The sequence below is a fragment of the Boleophthalmus pectinirostris genome, unplaced genomic scaffold (genome assembly GCF_026225935.1).
Source record: "Boleophthalmus pectinirostris isolate CB_2022bp ecotype Guang Dong unplaced genomic scaffold, ASM2622593v1 HiC_scaffold_21, whole genome shotgun sequence".
NCBI lineage: Eukaryota > Metazoa > Chordata > Actinopteri > Gobiiformes > Gobiidae > Boleophthalmus > Boleophthalmus pectinirostris.
Window position 1 is genome coordinate 6,377,237 of NW_026571175.1, and position 22,693 is coordinate 6,399,929.

At 39.7% G+C, this 22,693-nt stretch overlaps 1 pseudogene; it reads right to left on the reverse strand.

The window, feature by feature from the left end:
* Window positions 1-21,099: 21,099 nt before the first annotated feature.
* LOC129410227 (5S ribosomal RNA) lies at window positions 21,100-21,217 on the reverse strand (annotated as a pseudogene).
* Between the last annotated feature and the right edge of the window lie 1,476 nt (window positions 21,218-22,693).

Below are 22,693 nucleotides of genomic sequence, written 5' to 3' on the forward strand. Positions count from 1 at the left end.
GTGGGGTCACCTTTCCACAGATCTGACCTATAACTTGATGATGGTGTCAGCTGTTTGTTTCCATAGAGACAGACAAGTTTAATGCCATACCGTAGAACATACCATGCACCAGAAAAGTTACAAACAGAATCTTTAAATGGCTCATAACACTATTTCCTGACCTGTGTTATAATGTTGTTTCATCATCACAAACCTGGAGATATTTAACACTCCACCGTATGATGTCATGTGATAATTCAGGAAGTGCTCCACTGTGTTTTTAAACTCTGTACTAGAGCCCTGCACTCCCGCAGACCCAATGCAAAACAGAGAGGTGCCGGACACATTTCGAAAGCTTATTGCAGGTGCGGATGGAAGCAGTCCCGCGAACTAAATATGAGTTTAAAGTAAAATATACAAATGATGAAAGTAAGTGTATCAAAGCTGCCTAAATTTGCATGTCTGGTCTAATCCCGTGCACATTTAGACAATTCCTTTCCGCTTCTCTGTGTTTGATAGAGCTTAAGAAAGTGAACGTCCCCATTTTGTGGGATTTGCGGGCGGGACTGAAAATTACAATTCTTTGCAGGAGCGGGCAGGAGCCAGCGATGAGTGTGTATACATGCACACTAATAACCCGGTTATTAGCCATATCCCGGTTATGTCATTATTCGGGTTACTGTGTTTACATGCGCACTGAGAAACCGGGATACTCATATCCGTGTACACATGATCAAATGGAGTATCCCGGTTTCTTGACATAATCTTACAAATGTGCAAGCGCAAAAATTAACTTAAATCAATTTCATAAACCAGGAAAAATACAAACCGTGAGCTCCTTTAGCATAAGAAGCTAAGGAGCTACGAGATCTCCCACAATCCACTGCACAGATCAAACCCAACAGATTCTTTATTAAAATCTTCTGCATAAATAAACTCAACTTTACAACATATAAACCATAAACACTGTAGAGCCACATCAGCCCGTTTGATCAGATAATTCAGCTCTGATCACATTTGTTTACATTTTACAGAAATGAAACTTAAGATCGCATGGCTAATTAGCATAAACTGTTAGCGGTGATAAAAACAGCTCGCTCCATGTGGCGCTGATGCGATCAGCTTTTTTGGACTAAATGACATGACTCTGTGGATTATGAGTGTTCTTTTTATGACAGAAGAGGTGCTAATGATGGTAAGTGTGTTCTGTGCGTGTGTTTTATAGGAGATAGCTCATGTTTTAGCTTTTCAGCGATCACACGAGTGCGGGTCATATAAGTGCAGACTGTACGTGTGCAGATTTAGCGCAGCTCTTAATGTTACAGTTATTTCACTCATGTATGATCACTTTATTTATGTTGATCAATTTATTTATGTCGTTACTGTTGTGGTGAAAAGACTGGAAAGTGTTTGTCTTTTGAACGCAGGCACACTCAACTTTATGTTGCAGTAACTGGGATACTGAAACTGGTGTACTGCGTATACATGCACCATCAAGAAACCGGGATACTCAAAAAACCCGATCATAACCGGGTTATTGATATGCATGTATACGCACTCAATTACTTGGACACCAGTGAGCATTCCAGCTCATTACATACGTCACAACCGCAGCGACTGGTTAAATTAAAAAAGTACCCGCCTACCATCGAGCAAACAAATCCTAATGCTGCAAGGTCAGACGATGATGAATCAGGCTAAAAGGTCCATTCCTCCTGCTCAGAATTGAATGACTGCTTTTTACCTTAGCAATGAGCAGATTTCAAATGAGGTGTTTTTATTCACTCTAAGTATCAGTGAGACTTTCCTGCTTAAAGATGCATTGTGTAATTTTTCTGGTGAAGGGTCCATCAGATGCTTTTCTCCATGGAGCTGTTACTGCTCTGTCTGCAATGCTTCACAGTATGGCATTAAACCTTTCTATCTTCACGGAGACTAAACCAGACCAAGTTACAGGTCAGATCTGTGGAGAGGCGACCCCGCTCACAGTCAGAATGTCTGTTTTTCTAGATATTTTTGAGCTCTAAAACCACCTGTAATTGAACATTCTAAGCAGAGCAATAAATAACATGTATAAAAACAAGAAGACGACAGACCTCCAACCAAAAAGTTACACAGTACACCTTTAAATATAGGTCATTTGATGTTTAATAGCTGTGGAATATGATTGAATAATAACTGGAAAAAGTGGAAATTTCCAAAGCACTCATGCAAAATACAGGATTACTCAAATTAAAATACAACGGAACATAACAAAGGAACATTACAGGGTAAAAAACACATAAAAAGTTAGTTTGATTGTGTGTTGAGAGGAAGGAGAGGTTGGGTATTTCGAACCGTCCCTTCTGATTTGACACTACTGTATAAACTGAAATCATTTGAATAATTACGAGATCATTTGCAATAAAAACAAGAAAAGTCTATTTTGTGTAACAAAGAGTTTCTTATTAATCATCAGTTAAACTCTGGACTACAATCTTACAATCTCAAAAGGTCACAAAGGGAAAAAAAAGTCAGAATAAGTGAAGTCTAGTGTAACTGATTATTACTGCCTTAAAAATGTGAAAAACAGATCTAGTTCCTTTTCAAGTTTGCAGTGGTCCAGAGTTGTTCCTCACTTACCTTATGCATTCCAAGCGTCTTAATTATTCACAGCAATGACCGCACTTAGCATGCTAATACGCAGTTCCTGATTCTCAGACAAGAAAAGAAAAACAAACAGGAAAATCATTTATAATTAGACTGAGAGAGCAGGCAGTGGACTTATTTTGACCTGAAGAGCTGCTTGTACAATGTATGAGCAAAAGGACTATTAAGCTGAACAGAAATGTATTGACAAAGTGAAAGTGGTGATTTTCTAGCGTAGAGTTTTGAATAGTTACAAACACACAAGTTTCTTATCATTTGGTGCACTATGTGGCCCTGTACCAACCCTGAACCACCTTTCAAAACTGTAATATTTTAGCACAAAAATCAAAATACAGGAGGAAAATGATTATCAGCTATTTTGTATAATTTTATCATGTGAAATCTAATTAATCAACTCTCTGCGCTACAATCAGCCCTGGAAGCCAGCGGGCCACCTTTTTTACACTGTGAAAAACAGAACTAGTTTTTTCGAAACAGTTTGAAGTGACTCGCACACTCCAATTAAAACATTCAGAACACTCTCATTATTCACCACAATGAGTTTATGAACACGTCTCACAACTTTCAGAGACCACTGCGGAGTTTGGGAATCAGAGTAAAGCTACCAACAACCAGCATGCTAAGGCACATTTCCTGATTCTCTGACAAGAAAACTCTTTATAATTAGATGCAGACATTGTGTGCCAAACATATTTTGATCCGAATAGCTGCAGATACAGTACATCTATACAGAGGCAAGGCACATTTTTGTCTTTAAAGGTCCTATATTATGCAAAATTGACTCTTGTGAGCTTTTAGCCATGTTAGAATGTTATTACCTGGAGGTATGTCTGAGTGGCCCTTCATAATCCATGTGTCATTTGTTCATTTGTTTTTCAAAATAAAACCAAAAATAAGAAAATGAAAAAACAACTATTTTCTTCATTATTTGTCTCCAAAAGGAAAATGAAAAAAAAAAAAAAAAAGATAATGATTTGTTTTTTCAGTTTTTGATTTTGTGTTTAAATGAATAATGGAAAAAACGGAACTGAACCAGGACTGAACCTGGTCTGAACGGGGACTAAATCAGGACTAAACCAGGATTAAACCAGGACTAAACCAGGATTAAACCAGGACTAAACCAAGTCTAAACCAGAACTGAACCAGGACTAAACCAGGATTAAACCGGTCTCAGTCCTGGTCTGGTCCTGGTCTGGTCCCGGTCTCAGTCCCAGTCCTAAACCAGGAATAAACGAGGACTAAACCAGGACTAAACTGGGCTCAGTCCTGGTCTTAGTCCCAGTCTCAGTCCCAGTCTGAGTCCCGGTCTCAGTTCTGATCACCCGACAGTCTACGCGGGCGCACCCCCAGGTCCGTCCCGACACTTCTGGTTCAGTTCTGGTTCAGTCCAAGTTTAGTCCTGGTTTTGTCCTGGTTTAGGACTCAGACTGGGACTAAGACCAGGACTGAGACCAGGACCAGACAGGGACCAGACCAGGACTGAGACCGGTTTAGTCCTGGTTTAGACCTGGTTTAGTTAAAGTCACAGAAACGGGAAACGGTCGTTATCTGTTTTTTCCATTATTCATAACACAAAATTGAAAACTGAAAAAACAAATTATTATCTGTTTTTATCATTTTGGTTTTGGAGACAAATAATGAAGAAAATTGCTGTCTTATTTTTGGTTTTATTTAGAAAAAATGAATGAACAAATGATACACATACTCTTCATTATTAGTCTGTCTACATCTCCAAAGCTCAAAATGCTCTGTTGCATCTTGTGATGTCATGACGCAGTAGTTTTCATGTTAACAGCTGCATTTTACCTTTTCAGTATGGAGTTTCAAAACACAGTGGAGCACCTGTATTACCACATGACATCACAAGTTTGAATGGAGCGTTTTCCATTTAAGAGAAGAGCACAGACTAAAAATACGCAGGGCAAAATGCAACTTCAGGTCTTTTTATGACGAGGAAACAACATTATAACAGAGATCAGAAAATAGCGTAATATGGACACTTAAACTGTAAGGTAAAGGGTGAATAAGTCTAGTGATGAAGTGAAAGCAGTGATTTGATATCGTAGTATTATGAATAGCTCCAAAAAACATGCACTTCCTCTCATCTCTCCAAAGCTCTTAGCTGCTACCCGCTCAGAACCGCCTTTCAAACCTGTGGCATTTTATCACATTTCTCTTTTACCGTTGGGGACTTCCAAAACACAGTGTCAGTCCTCATTGTGAGCTTATGTAAAGACATGTCTGAACTCTTTAAGACGCTTTCCAGCCTTTTAACAGTTCAACAAAAGACGCTGTCACCAATTTGATTCAAACTCCCTCCCCTTCTTCTGCCGCTCCTCTTCCTCTCCCTCTCTTTCCCCATAATAATCGCACATTTAAGACGGTTGGAAATAAAACGCCTCACTCACATGTCAAGAACCATTGAATTCCTTCGACGTTTTGCACCCTGAAGGTACAAATCTGACTTTTCCATTTGACAACGCCGCACGCTGACAGTCTGCGTGTTATATCGGATACTGTGAAATGTGCCGTTTTGTATTGACTTTGGGTGTCATTGGAGGTGATGTCTCTTTAAAGGTCCTATACTACGCAAAATTGAGTCTTCTGAGCTTTAAGTTAGACTGCTGTTATGTCATCGAAAACAGACCTGGGGCTGTGTTTTGTTTCATTCGCACATGATTGAGTAACCTGCATTATTAGTCTGTTTACATCTCCGAAGCTCAAAATCTCAAATGCTACATCTCAAGCTCAGCTCAAAAGGCTCTGTTCCACCTTATGATGTCATGAAGTGGTAGTTTTAAGTTAACAGCTACATTTTAAGATAAGATAAGATAGATAAGATATGCCTTTATTAGTCCCACAGTGGGGAAATTCCAATGTTGCAACGCGCAATTCAAGAACAGCAGGAAAAAGATAACATGCAATAAAACAGATAATAAATAATGGCTTAAAAATAATTTAAAAATAGACTTAAAAATAATTGCACATAGATATAGTAAAATGGCATATGTTCAGTTTACCTTTAGATTAAAATGAAACAAAACAAATCACTGTATCGGAAACGATTTGCATTCAGACACGTCGTTTCTGTGTCCGTTTCCTATCCACACAGTAACACGAAACCACCTGAAACGCTGGTCACGTGACTAGACCGTGATGATATCACCTGGGCGTCAAAAACAAGGAAGTGGAGCACAGTGTCTGAAGTTGCAGCAGCCGATTTCGAGTCAAGGAAGATGGCAAATGTGAAAGTACTACTTTACTTTAGCTCTAGCTCCACTGTTTCCCGTTTGTCTATGGTTTGTTTAAACTGTTTTCCGCAATAACGTCACAAAACCGATGTCACGAACCCAGTGAATCAGGAAGGTGCAAGTCACAGTAACGTGGTCCAATAAGGACGGCAACTAGAGCTCCTACGTCAGAGTATCAACGTTTTCAGGCGTCCACACAGTGCTGGATCAGATCTGTACTCGGATGAATTTGTGGGAGCTGGCGGCACCAGATCGTTCCGTCTCTGGGGCCGTTTTCCATTGGATTAGTGTGAATGAACACTGCATCCACAACGATAACGACTCAAATCCGTACTAGTGTGGATGGGGCCCGAGCTCCGTAGAGATTGGCAGTTCAAGGGCAGAAATTATCCAAATGATTCTAGTCAAGCTGTATGGAGTTTAAAAACACAGTGACAATTTTCAGTTCTTTTTTTAATGTTCACAGTCTCAAAATTCCACAACAGTAGTGTAACAGTACTCTTACTTGAGTAAAAGTTGTGGCTCCTCTTCCCTCTGTGAGTAAGTCTGCAAGTGACAAAAGCTTCATATTGACAATAAGTGTTGTTCAGATACCATTTTTGGAATCTGATCTGAGAACGATACTTGGCTTTAGTACTCGACGATACTGATAACATATAGTGTGAAAAAGTACACTTAAGCTAATCAGTTTGTTATAGTACAAAGGCAAGAAAATAAAAGACTATCTTTATAGAAAATCTACAAGAATAAATGAGGTTTTGACGACTAATTGGTTAAAAGTCAAACGCATAATAGTCTTGATAAGAAATTGTGCTGATTTAAGCAGTTTTTCTTTTCTACTTGGTCACTTCCTATCACAGTGCATAAATAAAAACAACAGTGAGGCCTGTATCACATAATTAATTCTGCAAGTCAGTGTTAGTCTGTTGTAGCGCTGCACTCCCACTTTAGATTTTATTTTAAGTTAAGCGTCCACACAAAAAGCTAAATAGAAGTGTCAAAGATGTAACAAATGTATTTTCTCTTATTATTTTCATGTTTAATTTTACCTTTAGCTCAGTAGAGATTGGAAATTCCAGGACAGAAATGATCCAAATGATTCTAGTGAAGGTGTCCAGGTCTGTTTGTGACAACATTAGAACAGATCAGAGAATGTTACAATCTGAGCCCTTTAAAGAACACAGTACTTACTTTTTTAACCGTTTGAAGAGGGTATTGTAACGCAAAATCAATGTCTTCAGAGCTTTCTTACATGTTATACTATTGCCTTCTCAAAAACATCCCTGAAGAGGACATCATCCATGTATGTCTTAGTAATTTAGTGATCTTATGATTAGCTGTAAGATCCCACAAGCCTGCATCACCCATACTCTTCAAAAATATACCATAGTTCTTGGTTCATTCATTCATGCTTGTTTATTAATTCACTAATCTCAAGCCTCTCATATTCTCTGAGAACTAAAAAAAAAAAGTCATATTGTCAGTTTTGTTGCATCATAGGTAAAAATCCTGACTTTTTCAGCCGATAAACCATCACCAGATCAAGCTCTGTGGTCAAACTGTGTTCAAAACATTGGACATGGATGTGTAGTTTAGTGTGTTTTAAATATGAAATACCAAAAACATGTTTCAAAGAGAATGAAAGCCACAAGAAAGCATAATCTGTGATCTTTAACCTGTGGCTTAGTAAAGTGAATACTAGTACTTATTTTCATTGGATTTTTGGACTAAAAAGTTGCAGTCTGATTTCATGGCTGTTTATTTGAGGAGAGAAAATATCCCAGGTGGATATTTAACATTTAATGTAGTCATAATTTTGTGATTATAAATAGCAGAGGTGCACTAAAGATGATGTTATTAGCCTGTAAGAGACTGCGCAGTGTTAAAGTGTATTTATATAAAGGTAAATCAAAATAGTTTAAAGGGGTACATTAGTAGTAAGGGCTGATTAGGGCTTTTATGAGGAGCGACCACATGCGAATAGGAAGTACAGCTCACCTTATAACTGGGAGGTTGGCAGTCTGATCCGATGCAGCACAAACCAGTGGGTATCTCTGTTGTGTCATTGAGCAACTCACTTCACCCACTAAAAATGAATATACAGTACAATTCTCCTCCAAGTAGTTTTCAGACAGCATACTTTTACTCCTACTTGAGTAAAATAGTGTGTAGTGTTATGGAAATCTTTATATCAGTGATCTTTTACTGGGTCTAGGCTGATCATAAATAGTGCATCAGATGTCTACTGTTAAGCAAAGTTATCACAACCTCTTGATCATAGTTTTGATACTTTCTAGCTGTAATTCTAACTGTTATCTACGTAGAACACTTTGGCCTTGTGCTCTATTTACTAGTCTATGGTTTATCAGGGGTGCTCACACTTTTTCAGCATGCGAGCTCCTTACAAAATGACCAAGTCATAATGATCTACCTAATACAAAGCCAAACAAACTGCACTGAAACACTCTGTGCCCCTTTTTTGGACCCTCACCCACAGTTTGAGAACCTCTTCTTTAAGAGAACTTCCTCTGGCACTTTACACAAAACTGTGAAAAAAAGTGAAGGAAGATTTTTAAACCTGTTTTTTAAAGTTCCAAACTGGAGTTTCATTCTTTTCTGGTTTTGCAGTGATATTTACCAGCCTCTGCACATTTACCAAACCAAACGCACATCGTGACAAACACAGATGCATTTGTGGGGGCGGCGTGCTGACGTGAGGCAGATGGACAGGTAGGATGTTTAGGAAGTTGAACCTGTCCTGTGATGCACACTGGTACACGAGGGCACACGCTGTTGCAGACGAGCCGTGCATAGGGAGCGTGTGTGTTTGTGATGTGCCGTAGAGTCTCCGCAGGTTTCAAATGAGCGCACAGGCTGCACTGAGACGCCCCACACGCTCCTGCACCCGCTACAAGTTTATTGCCAACAGCAGCGGCCGTAATGTGAATATGATCACACTTGTTGAGTGTCAGACCTTGAGTGAGAGACAAGACCGAGTCCAAACGCAATTCCGAGACGAGACACGGCGATCTACCCACATGACCTTGGCGATTGACTGGTAGATCGCGATCGACGTATTGGGCACCCCTGGTTTATATCAATCCTAACTTGATATTCTACAAATTTTTGACTCAGGCTTGTGTTGACCTGTTCTGGATGAGAATAGGTCTTATCTTATGTATCTGTATCATCCCTGTACCTTATGCACCCCATTGGGTATAAAGACTGTATACAATGTTACAGCTGAAGTCCAATTTATGGCTGTGCGTCAAATTGTCTGCAGAGAGTCTGCGACATCGTGAAACCCCTCAGCAGAGCTACTGACATGCACCTGTTAGAAATTTTCTGACTACGCATCGAAACAACGCAGACAGACAATGCTGACAATAAGGGCTGTGATTGGTCCTCTCTCATTTCCGGTACTCAGCTTTCCCGCCTCATTTTACATACATGAACACCATATTTAAATCCTAGCCTCCTAGTGTTCCAATCAATTACTTTGCAGTGCATAGACCTCGATGCAGATCCATGGATCAAAAACGACAGCGACAAGGCGGCGGCAGTGTCCACTGAGTCGACGAAGAACTATAATTCGCCCTTTAGGGGCAAGACGTTTTGTGATTGTGTGCACAATTGCTTCAGTAAATCAGACTCCTTGATTCAAAACAACTTTTCAGTTCTTTTTTAATGTACGCAGTTTAGAAATTCCACAGCAGTAGTGTAACAGTACTCTTGAGTAAAAGTTGTGGTTCCTGTTCCCACTATGAGTAAGTCTGCAAGTGACAAAAGCTTCATATCGACATTAAGTGTTGTTCCTATACCATTTTTTTGATCCAATTTGATACCCATACTTGACCTCAGTGTACTCGACGATACTGATACCAGTCCGATACAGCATAGTTTGAAAAAGTACACTAAAGTTAATCAATTTTGTTATAGTACAAAGGCAAGAAAGTAAAAGACTATCTGTATAGAAAAGCTACAAGAATAAATGAGGTTTTGACGACTAATTTGTTAAAAGTCAAACGCATAATAGTCTTGATAAAAAATTGTGCAGATTTAAGCAGTTTTACTTTTCTACTTGGTCACTTCCTATCACAGTGCATAAATAAAAACAACAGTGAGGCCTGTATCCCATAATTAATTCTGCAAGTCAGTGTTAGTCTGTTGTAGCGCTGCACTCCCACTTTAGATTTTATTTTTAAGTTGAGCGTCCACACCAAAAGCTAAATAGAAGTATCAAAGATGTAACACAAATGTCTTTTCTGTTATTATGAGCATGTTTAAGTTCACTAGTGTGGGTACCAGAACAAGCCTAAACAGCTGTCCAAAAGGTTACTCAGTACTTCAGTAGTATTATTTATGTTGAGGAGAAAATTCAGTTTGTCGACTGGACAAAAGTTAGTTTGGACAATAGTAGTATTATTTATCAGGTCACTATTTTTACTTCTACGTTTAGCCTGTAGAAAAATGGTAACAGTTAATCAACTTGACCTTATGCATCTTATGGATTCTGAACCGAGGGGTGACTAGGACTATATCCTGTCTACATCTGCTAAATTCAATGTTTTTCAATTGTTAATTGCTATGGCAACTAATAATGTGATGATACAGTATCGATATCATGGGCTGCTGTATCAATATATCACCAAGAGTATTTTTTGGTATATTTTACTAAATTATTTTGTTACAGCTACAGTTTTGTTGCTTCTTTAGTGGAAGGAAACTCGTTTATGTGACACATTTGACATTTTCACTGTTTTGGTGAATAAAATGTTTGTGTTTCATATTAACTTTGCCCAAGACGTGGTTAAGACTTTTAGTATCACAGCCTTTATTTAGCCATTATTTTGTATTGAACGACAACAAATCGATTTGAAATGAATCATATCGAATCGAAAGTGCACTGTATCGAGATATGTTATTGTATTGTGGCCTATGTATCGAGGTATGTATCCTAATTTAGATTGAATGAGTCGAGTTCAGTTTATTTTTTTTAGTTTGCTAAGAATGGATGACACAGACCTTTAACTTTGAGGATTTGAGATTTTGAGGATTAAAATGTTTATGTTTCATATTCACTTTGCACAAGAAGTGATTTAACAAAGACATTTAGTATCACAGCCATGATTTAGCCTTTATTTTGTATTAAACCGTATCAAATCGGTTTGAAATATATCATATCAAACTGAAAGTGCACTATATCGAGATAAGTATCGTATCGTGGCCTGTGTATCGAGGTATGTATCGTATTGGCAACTTTTTTAATGATACCCAGCCGTAATGGCAACAGTCCCAGATTCTCATCATTCTGAAACCCATGGACAGAGGAGAGTAGTACACAGTTACATTTACTTTTTGAAGAAAATTTAACTTTTCTAGAAGCTTACTTTTACCCCTACTTAAGAATTTTTTTTTTTATTGGACAGTGAGACAGTACTCTTTGTGTTTCTTGGACCGTGATATAATTTTGTTTATTTTTCTCTCATTTTTGTGCCTATCCTTTGAAAAATGTATGTTTGTTCTTCCACTTGCATTAACTTCAAATTATAAATCTGATGTTTCCCTTGAAGTTACTCTTACTTGATTTGTAGTTTTTCTAAATACTTTTACACTTACCTGTGTAAATCCTGACCACTGCTTTTTGAAGTAACATTTCTGACTACTTTACCCACCTTTGCTCCCTATTGAGAAGCATTATTTGTTTATTTTATAATTATTTTGCCGCTTGTTTTACTTCCACTTCTGTGATTTATTGACCTTTTGCGTGGATCCCACCTTGACAACTGAGGGATTATAGGCGTGTATCCTGTCTATCTCTGCTCTGATCAATTCAGTGCATGTTTTTCAGCTTGATGTTGCAACATTCAGAGAACTTTTTTTTCATTCTGAGGTATAATATTTTGTTAATCACTATGGCAACCGTCCCAGATACTCATCTTTCTGAAACTCACAGATCCACATTTCATTTCTCCGTCTCTACAGAATCATATTTTCCATTTGGCTTGGCTCCAGCTCTGAGCATTTCCTCTCCTCCGTGTTTTTACTCTCTGGGCTCTCTCAGGTGACAGTAACAAACCTCCTCATCCACGAGCCCGATTCATTTTGTCCCAGTATTCGTACCATTTCATCCAGAGCTCTGTGCGTGGATGTTCGTGTGTGTTTATGTGCGTTTATGCGTGTGTGTCTGTGTGTGTGCGTGGGGCCATGGTCAGCCCGGAGAGAGCACATCCAAATCTTTAGTTTTCACATCATGTCGCGGTTTGGAGGAGTTTCCATGACAACGGCAGAGGCTAACAAAGAGCCTGAAGCAGCACTGAAAACTAATGTTGATTTGTAGTTGTTTTCTGTGAGTCTTGTCTCGCTATAGGGGACATACAAGCAAACTAATGAGCTTTACTCAGTCATCAATGCAAGTGTTCACTATCTGGTGTTTGATAACAGATCTTTTAAAAACCTATCTTCTTTTGTCTTGCATGTAATAGGCCTATCTAAATGCAAAATTTACTTTTTGCACTTCTAACCATGTCATAACTTTGTTCCATCAACCAAAACATGCCTGGAGTTGTATTTTGTTTTATTCATGCTGTTTTCAATAATCTTCTGTAGTTCCAAAAAAAAAAAAGTTCTACCTCTGAGACATCACCAAAATCACCAACGTGGTTTGAATATTCTCAAGATTGTTACATCACAGGTAAAAGTCATGCACAATTTTTAAATAAAACATAACAACAACAACAACAACAATAATAATATAATATAACACTTTCATAGCACGTTTAATGTAGGGTGACCAAACGTCCGTTTTTCCCCGAACATGTCCGTATTTGTCCTGAGCGTCCGGGTTTTTTTTTATAAAGTGATGCAAATGTCCGGGTTTTCAGTACCGTTCACTGGGAGCATTAAACTGAGCGTCTCTCGTAGCGTCTGTGACTCAGAAGGAGCGAGACACAAACAGTCGGTCAGTCTGCAACATACCGAAGCACAAATGCATTTAACAATGACTTGTACAAGAAATTCTCCGTTTTCCATCCGTTGAAACAAGTGTGAGTCCATGTGCACAGGTTGGAAGGTGAGAGGACAGTGTCCCTTGTTTATCGCGGGGGTTATGTTCTAAAAATAACCCGCGATAGTTGAAATCCGCGAAGTATCAACTTTATATTTTACAATTATTATATCTGTTTTAAGGCTGTAAAACCCCTCACCACAAACTTTATACACTTTTCTCAGACAGGACAGGTGCAACCCTTTTTACATCCTTCTTAAAACTTATTGCTGTTGTCGTCCTTTTGTTATTTTCCTCCTTCTTTATGTAACAATCTGAAGATTCATTTATTCCGTAATGGAGCCCAACAGCGCAGAGTCCTGCACGGGTCCAGTTTTGGAGACCCCCACAGCACCGCACCTGCCCGTTAACCCAAGCTTATATCAAACTTTTGCGCTGCCTACGCCACGGACTGAACCAAGACTAAACCAGGACTAACCCAGGACTGATTCCAGGACTAAACCAGAACTGAAACAGGACTCACCATCAGGACGGGCTTTTGAGGTGACCGCACGTCATGGAGGTAAACGTGGCAATTGCTCGATCGTGCTTTGCGGACAAACTGCTCGATGTTCTCTCTCTTAAGTCCAAGATTAGTCCTGGTTTAGACCTGGTTTAGTCCTGACTCACCCGTGTGTAATTACTACCCGCCTGTAATAAACAATACCCCCCTAAGGTGTCCGGGTTTTCACAAACGGAAATATGGTCACCCTAGTTTAATGACACTCAAAGACACTTCACATAGATCAAGACAGACACAAACACAAATGAAAGAAACGAGAAAAGTTATTTGAAGGCAGCTTTGAACAGGTGAGTTTTTAAGGCTTTTTTGAAGATCGTGACAGTAGATGAGTGTGACAAAGTAGCTCCGTCAGAGCCCGTGCTAACCAAAGCACACTGTTAGGCATGTTCGATCAACAATAACGACTGGAATCGATCGATTAAAAGCACAAAGAATTTATTCCCTCTTCAATACAATTCTAATAAATGGGTCAAATCGCTGCCCCTGACGGCCTACAGCTACACAGGACTTACATCAGGCGATCTGAATCAACCCAGAGATATAAAACAACAGTACGAATATGCAAATAATATGTTCACGCAGGTTCACGCGCTCAAGAAACTTCACCACCCTGTCTGTCTGCTCCGTTCCCCACTATATTCACCGTCCACTCAACACCGCAATAGTCTTGGGTGCACTCAAGTCGCTGTCAGATCATCCATATCCATAACGTTTTCCTCCAACTAATTTCCACCAGTATTCATCTCCCATTCACACGCCCCATCGTCAAAAAAAGCTCCCACCAGTCACTTCCTATTTCCGTATTCATGTGCGGGACATTGGCGGCTGACGTCATCGTTTCGTCACAAAAAAAAACTACAGGTGCAGAGACATGGCCCTGTAATGCAATGTATTTTTCTGTACTGTATTTCCTGCACTTTTTGGCACTCTGGATTATAAGGAGTACTGTCATAGAATGGTCTATTTTCAAACTTTTTTCACAAATAAATCGCATCGGACTTTAAACGAAACACAACAGTTGGATGGGTCAGTGGGACTTTGTTTGGTGCGTTCACGGTGACTCTGGGCTTTGTTCAGTTGTGGCGTGTAGGTAGGGTGCTGTCTGGGACCGCTGGATTGTTGGCGTGTTCGCTGTGACTCAGTTGTTCAGTGTTAAAAGAGTAAAAGTGGCACATTGCACTCGATTTTTCAATTTGTTCCTCCGTTCCGTTCCTCGTCAGAGTAGAGTGATGAGTGTGGCTGTGGGTGTTTTTCGCCGTGGTCGCTGTCTGCTCCGTGCGTGTTTGCGTGCGCTGTGAGTGGTGCGGCTTTGTAGTTTACTAAAGTCGTGCTGGGACACCCAAGTGGATTTGTGTATAGGGCGCTCTGGATTGGAGGCGCGCAGTTGTTTTTTGATGGGGTTGGAGGCTTAAGAGCTCACCCTATAGCCCAGAAAATATGGTATTTTTTCCTATTTTTATTGTAATGGTTAATTTGGGTTTTAGAGGTGAAAACCCATATTTTGTGTTAATTGGTTTGGGGGAGCAGCCTTAGGGGATAAAAGAGGGCCACTCCCCCTCGCTCAAGTCAGTTTGGACCTGGACTTGTACATGGAAGGTAACAACCTATATATTATAAAACATATTTTTGCTGTTGAATGTACGTATTGTAGATCCCTTTTCTTTGTTGTTTCACTGTTGTGCATCTTAGCACTCTTCAGACTTTATTATTTTGGGAACATTATCATTAATTAAATCATCAAAACATCATTCTGTCTACACCATCATCATTACCCCAGAATAGAACCCCATCACAATGAGTCTCTGATGTGTTTGGGCAGGGAGTTCCAGAGGGTGAAAAGGCCCTGTCCACCCAGGTCTTGTGTTTAGGCCTGGCGGGGCGAGACAGGAGGTTGGCGTCAGCTGATCAGAGGGCACAGGTGGGGGTGTGCTAGTGGAAGAGCTCTCAGAGAGGTAGGTGAGGGTCAGGTTATCGATGGACTAAATCCTTAAATCACTGCCACACTCTTTCTTAGCATTCCTTCCATGAAATCGCATTCATTACAACTTCTTACTTAACTTAAATTGAGTTAGAATGATTGGTTTCCCCATTGTAATTCCCTCTGCTGACAGTAGATGGAGCCCTGCACCCCACATTCTACTTTGGGAAGCTCTGAACCTGAGAAATAATGAGTCCATTTTTATACAATGTGATTTTTTAAAGGGCCCATTTCATGCAAAATCAACTTTTCAGAGCTTTCTGCCTTCTAAGAGTGATGTGTGGGCCTTGTATATGTAGTCGAAGTGGTTTTTAGATCGATTTGGCATTTTTTTAAATAAATTGCAGCATATTTCTGCCACCCTCTCACTTGACAACGAACAAAGGTTGCCGCAACGATGACGTGGCCAGCTACACCTATAAAGCGTTTGACATAGCAGAAAGCGCAGAAAGTCCAAATTGTGCTTGTATATGCACATACGATACAATGTGAAAAGAGTTATTTTGCATGAGATGGGACCTTTAAGTTTTAAAATATGAGATGCCAATGCAAAGGTTCTTAAAGGTTGTATAGAGGATTTTTTAAGGGAAGAGAAATACAGCGACAGTCCTTGTGCATGCGTGACACCACCGTCCTCCTCCACAGCTCCCTCAGTAGAAACATCTCCTCCCGCCTCCTTACTCTCGAAATCATGCTTGTTTACAGCCAGTGCGCGTTCAGAATTACTGTTGAAGTGACCTGTCTAGAAGTAATTTAGCGACCGATGCATTAGTTTTTTGACCCTTCGTCTGCTTCGGTCGCGCCATCGCTGGAAGGAATCTCCAAGAATCACCTCAGTTTGGCTTTGCTTCTTTTTCCCCTTCCCTTCTTCTTTCAGCGACCTCAAAAACGGACTTTCTTTTGCGGTAAACTGGTCGTAGATTCTCGTCTGACATCTCAACAAAATTTGTGCAAAATGTGAGGAAGCTACAGTTTGTAAAAGCTTCTAAGAACTGCTGCATAAACCACATAATCCCCACACGCTGGCGAGTCAGTTACACTAGGGAGTTTGATTGACAGCCTAACTAGGCCTGTAACGATAATCAATAAATCAATTAATCGTACGATAACTTTTAACGAGCTCGATAATTTTTACAGCCACGATAAATTCTATTTGCATGCCTGTTTGTTTTCCTTGCTCTCTGTCGCTCTTTCTCGCTCTCAAAGAGACTGAATGTTAGAAGCTTCTATCGCTCTGATTCCTCTCGTTTAACAAGCAAAATGACGCTTGAACCAAATCCGCGCGTTGTCTGAGTGCAGAAACACAAGCTATCACGCCACTGTCTGTGCGGTCAGAACCAAAACAGTTCATTGCGGAGTGACAAAACAAGTCACGATGCCGAATCAACACGAGTGAACGGGACATGTCTCAACAGCCACATGCATCAAATGCAGCGAGCGCACAAATGACGAGAAGAAATGTCTCAAACCCGAACAGCCGACATAAACCCAAACCTGAGTGACACAACTAGCCTAGCGCCCAGGAGAACCCAAAATCCCGAAACCGAACCGACACGACACCAGACAAGACAGAGGCTCCTTCATAGAGAAACAGCATCCTGTGTCTCGGGTTAATACGAACACTTCAAGACCAAAATGACGAGTCTCACAGCAGCAGCCACAGAGATGAGACACAATATTCCAATGTAAGTCAATCACTAAAATAACTTTTAAGGACAATTTTGTTACAGAGACTTAAAATGTCAATATTATCTTTTATCACAATAAATTCTTGGTCAATTAATCGTCCTGCAAAATTTGTTATCGTTACAGGCCTAACCCTAACAGCCAATAGAAAATGAAGGAGCCTTGTTATCTATTGGCTGATGTTTATCTGGCCTCACTACATCCACAGTTGCTATATTTTCATTCTTTTTTTCTTTTTTTTTTGTCATCATAATTACAAAGCTGCTGCATCTGCTCTGTAATGGTATTTTAAACTTTCATTGACAATTTGAATCCTCCATACAACCTTTAAGATCATGTATAAAGGCCAGACATAATATTGTTTAGGTTCTCAATCTCTTCTTATCTAGTTTTCATGGTTATAGATCTGTTATGCCACGCTGGGGAACAGTCTTGGCAAAGCATTAACATCTCCATCTGGCAGACACTCAACCAGAAAAGTTACACAGTGCCACTTTAATGACCAGAAATACTAATAGTCTCATAAACCTTCCACAGACTGGTTTCCTTGGCAGCGTTGTGTTTTAGTTGTAGTTGGACGTAGTGGCGGTTTCCAGAACACCGCTTGGCTGCTCGTTTAAGTCACTGTAGAGGAGTGTGGAGTGGAGCAGTATACGGGGTTGTGGGCACGATTCCCACTCGGCACTGTGCCCTTTGGCAAGCGCACTTTTTAACGTCACAGGAGACGGTTCTATTTACATAATTAGCGTGATTCACACAAATGTAACACAAAGAAATAAAAACCGCGACGTCGCTCCGAGCTGAATTTGGTAACACTTATTAACAAGATGATAATTTGCATATTTGTAAGTGGTAAATTCAGAGTAAATTAGCATTTATTGAGCTCTTATTAATGTTAATATGCATAACGGTATTCTGCTGCTAAATGGGAATGTATTTTAACACATTTCTATTAATAAACTTGTCCCATAGGAGGAAGCTATAGGATTTTTTTTTTTTTTTTACCATGAACAAAATGTGTCTATCCCCAGTACATTATATAAGCAGCAATAATATGTCATTGCATGCTAATCAGAAGTGTGTATTAGCATGCTAGTTGTTGTTCGCTTTACTGTGATGGCAAAACTCCTCATGATGAATAATGTAGGTAAGTGAGGAATAACTTTGGACTCCTCCAAACTATTTAAACTGTTTTTTTAAAGGGACAGTCTGGAATTTTGGACATAGGGCCTCATTTCCTGGTGATCCAGAGTGTTGGAGACATGTGGAGACATTTTTTTAAACATTCCATTCAGTCCTTGTATTTGCAGAGGTCGCTGGTGCTAGACTAGTGCAAGTCAACGGTCATAGTTCTCCTACCACTAAAAACAGTCTTACCCACTCCACAAAACACCCAAAACAAATCTATTATTACTCCAGTCTGTGTTGATAGAATCATTTTAGAAGTAAAACTAACGTAGTTTCCTCATCAAAAACATATCTGGAGTTGTGTTTTGTTCCATTCACACATGTTTAACACTAGGGATGTAACAATAACCAGAATATCGTGATATTGTATTATCAAAAGTCTCACGATAATGTAATGAACTGTCAGAATATATCGAATTACAAGTTCCTTTGCTTAAAGACAGAGACATTTCCCTTCATTTCTACCCATCTTTTACACGCAAACGGCGAATTCACCTCTGTAAATGGATCGTTCTAAAAACTCTGGATAGAGCGGAGATTCTGGGAAACTACGGTTTTGTGTTTATGTGTAAAGTGAGATAAACAGAGTTTTAGGAGACTGACGCTCCGAAAGTGCAACACTGTTTCCCTTTTGCTATGATGATGATGATGATGAAGCATCAGAGCAGCAGTTGCATTTCTTATGGTGCAAACACTTTTCATGTGTTTGCATTTGCACACAGCTGATGGATCATATCCATGACCAGAGACGAATGAGGCTTGGAGGTCAGCAATTTTGCCACTTCTTTAACAGATCTGTGGAGAGGCGAGCCTGCTCAGTAATGCAAGTTTATCAAGGTATTTTTGAGTCATACTTACAACTGTAATGAAATAAATGCTACAGGTTTGAATCTAATCCAGGCACTGCCCAGAGGTTTGGTGTAGTTATGATGGTGTATTTATGCGGATTGATGTAAACGAAAACTTTTTTTTTAAATGATGCTGTGTGCATGATGTTACTTTGGAAAACGGAGGGAAGGAAATATTTTTTTCTCAGTACACCCAGCTCTGTGTAAACATAGCCTAATTCACATCAAAATCTTGTCAAGGTATTTTAAAAGCAAAAGACGTGTAACATGTACAATTATATAAGCCTCTTCAAAATATCACAATAAATATCATTCCGTGAAATGCATATCATGTTAATATCGTACTGTGAGATTTGGATATCGTTACATCCCTATTTAACACACAAATCCTGCATATTTAGGCTGTGTTCTTCTCTCACACAGAAACACTGTTCCACCTTGTGATGTCATGTGGCTCCATATTCCATCACTAGAATCATTTGGGTCATTTCATCTCTGGAATCACCAATCTCTACTGAACAAAAGGTAAAAGTAGTTGTTAACTTGAAAACTACACTTCCATGACATCAAAAGGTAGATGAGAGCATTCTGAGCTTTGGAGACAGACAGAATAATAATAAAGTTACTGAAACATGTGTGAATGAAACAAAACACAACTCCAGGTCTGTTTTTTGAGGAGGTAACAACATTATAACACGACTTAAAGCTCGATTTTGTGTAATATGGGACCTTTAAAGCAGGGAGGACAGGCAGGACAAGATAAGAGTGAGAAGGACAAGTACAGACAAAACTCAATAAGAACAAAACCCATGTCTCTAAATGTCTTCTCTATCAAGTCTTTTATCTCCCCCGTAATACAAGTCTGCAGCTATCAAACCATTCGCGCAGCCGGAATTACCTCCTCCGTTTTACCATCTCTTTCCAACAGGGCTGAATGCACTGAAACAGATGGAGAAATGTGCCTGGTTTTTTTTTGTTTTGTTTTTTTCTTCTGTTTTTGAAATGTTTCAGAAATCCTCACCTGTGTAGTGTAGATTTGTACTGCAGGTGTTTTGTGTGAGAGTTTTGCAGGTACAGTAACAGATACAGAGAGTGAGGGTGAGAGTGAGAATCAGATGGGATAACAGTAAGAAATATCCTGGGTTATTGTTTAAGACAGTGGTGGAAAATCAGAATTTAAAAGATAAAATGGAGGAAGCAGATAAGTGAGATGTTTTTTTTTTAGTTTCTTTTATTAGTGTGCCATAAATTTAATCTCTCTTACTTGTATTTTAGATTGCTGTACCTTTCTAGTTTAGTCTGGTCTATACTTGTCTGTTTTGATTTGTTATCATGTTGTTTCTTCACAAAAATCTTACCCGGAGTTGTGTTTTTTTTTTTTCCTTCACACATGCTTAACATGCAAACTCAAACGGAAAGCTGCACTGTGAAATCTAACACTAGGATTAACTTGTATTCAGCTCATTTACTTTACTCACAGCTACGACTTTGTGGATCTAAATGATTGTGGTAAAGTAACAGTTACTTTCAGGGAGAAAAAAAGCACATTACTTGTCAGTTAGACTAAGGTCAGCTTGAATGACACAAGTAAGTTCAACAGTGACGTGTTATTGCCAAGAGTCCAGCTCCATTTCCCAGTGGGTTCCGGTCCTGCTTTTGCTACCTCCCTGTTTTTCCTACAGTTTTTCCAAATCATCCCAGGGCAGCCTCTATCAATCAATCCTTGCATTTTACATAGCGCCTTTCAGGATACCCAAAGCACTTTACAGTTCATTGTTCTTTCACTCCACACTTGGTGGTGGTGGACAGACTGACAGAAGTGAGGCTGTCAATCTGCGCCATCGGCCCCTCTGACCACCACCATCACTCACTCACACACCACTTTCATACTAGGCAATGTGGGTGAAGTGTCTTGCCTAAGGACACAACAACAGTTTTTTTGTGACTGGCGCCCCCTGTGGCACCTGATTTTCCCAGCGGTCTCCCATCCAAGTACTACCCAGGCCCGGCCCTGCTTAGTTTCTGAGATCTGACAGGATCAAGCTTTGACAAGCCTGTATGGCCACTATATCCTCCCTCTGTTCATCCAGTCTCTATATCCTCCCTCTGTTCATCCAGTCTCTATCCTCCCTCTGTTCATCCAGTCTATATCCTCCCTCTGTTCATCAGTCTATATCCCTCTGTCTCATCCCTCTCAGTCTCTATATCCTCCCTCTGTTCATTCAGTCTCTATATCCTCCCTCTGTTCATTCAGTCTATATATCCTCCCTCTGTTCATTCAGTCTATATCCTCCCTCTGTTCATCCAGTCTATATCCTCCCTCTGTTCATTCAGTCTCTATATCCTCCCTCTGTTCATTCAGTCTATATCCTCCCTCTGTTCATCCAGTCTATATCCTCCCTCTGTTCATCCAGTCTATATATCCTCCCTCTGTTCATCCAGTCTATATCCTCCCTCTGTTCATCCAGTCTATATCCTCCCTCTGTTCATCCAGTCTCTATATCCTCCCTCTGTTCATCCAGTCTATATCCTCCCTCTGTTCATTCAGTCTATATCCTCCCTCTGTTCATCCAGTCTATATCCTCCCTCTGTTCATCCAGTCTATATCCTCCCTCTGTTCATCCAGTCTATATCCTCCCTCTGTTCATTCAGTCTATATCCTCCCTCTGTTCATTCTGTCTATATCCTCCCTCTGTTCATTCAGTCTATATCCTCCTTTGACACCTAAGTGAGTTGATATGGAATGACGATGTGTTTTGAACTTAAGCTAAATTTAAAATTAACAAAAGAGTAATAAACTTCAAATCCTCATGTACCTGATGCAGATCTAAATGGCATTATTGTAGAATAGAGCCTGTTTTTACTCTAACTTGTATATTTAAGTAGCATTTACTTGCTCAATTCAAGGCAATCAATTTCCTGGGTTTTACCAAGTAAGATGAACTTACGCTTAAAGTAAAGGTTACTACGTATTTCAGATTTGAGGATCTGACTGATTAGTTGGTACAGCTTCAAACATGAGTTCTATGAATAAAAACTAAAGTTCACTTCACTTGCTGTGCATAGTTAGGTGAAAGTGGAATTTACTGTACTCTACACTGATGAATTACTCAGCTTTAGATTCATAGTCCACTTTAGTTCGATTTTTCAAGGCAATCGTTTTCCTAGATTTTTTCAAGTAAGGTCACTGTTTCCCGCAGCGCTTTGTAGTTAGAGCGACTGCCTTGACAACAATTGCCACCAGCCTTGACTACGTCACTCCGAACCACATAAATCCTCACAAACTATGGTCGTCGTGCCCTGGTCCTCACTTTCGCCGACACGATATCTCTCTATCTTTTCTGCAGGAAACACTGATGGTCTACTTATTAGCTCTTACAGTGTGATGAAAACTACCACTACATGACATCACAAGGTGGAACAGAGAACTTTTAGCTTTGGGGTTGTAGACAGACTTATAATAAAGAATTACTCAAGCATGTGTGAAGATGTTTTTGATGAGGTAACAATATTCTTACTTAAAGCTCACAAGAGTGAATTTCATGT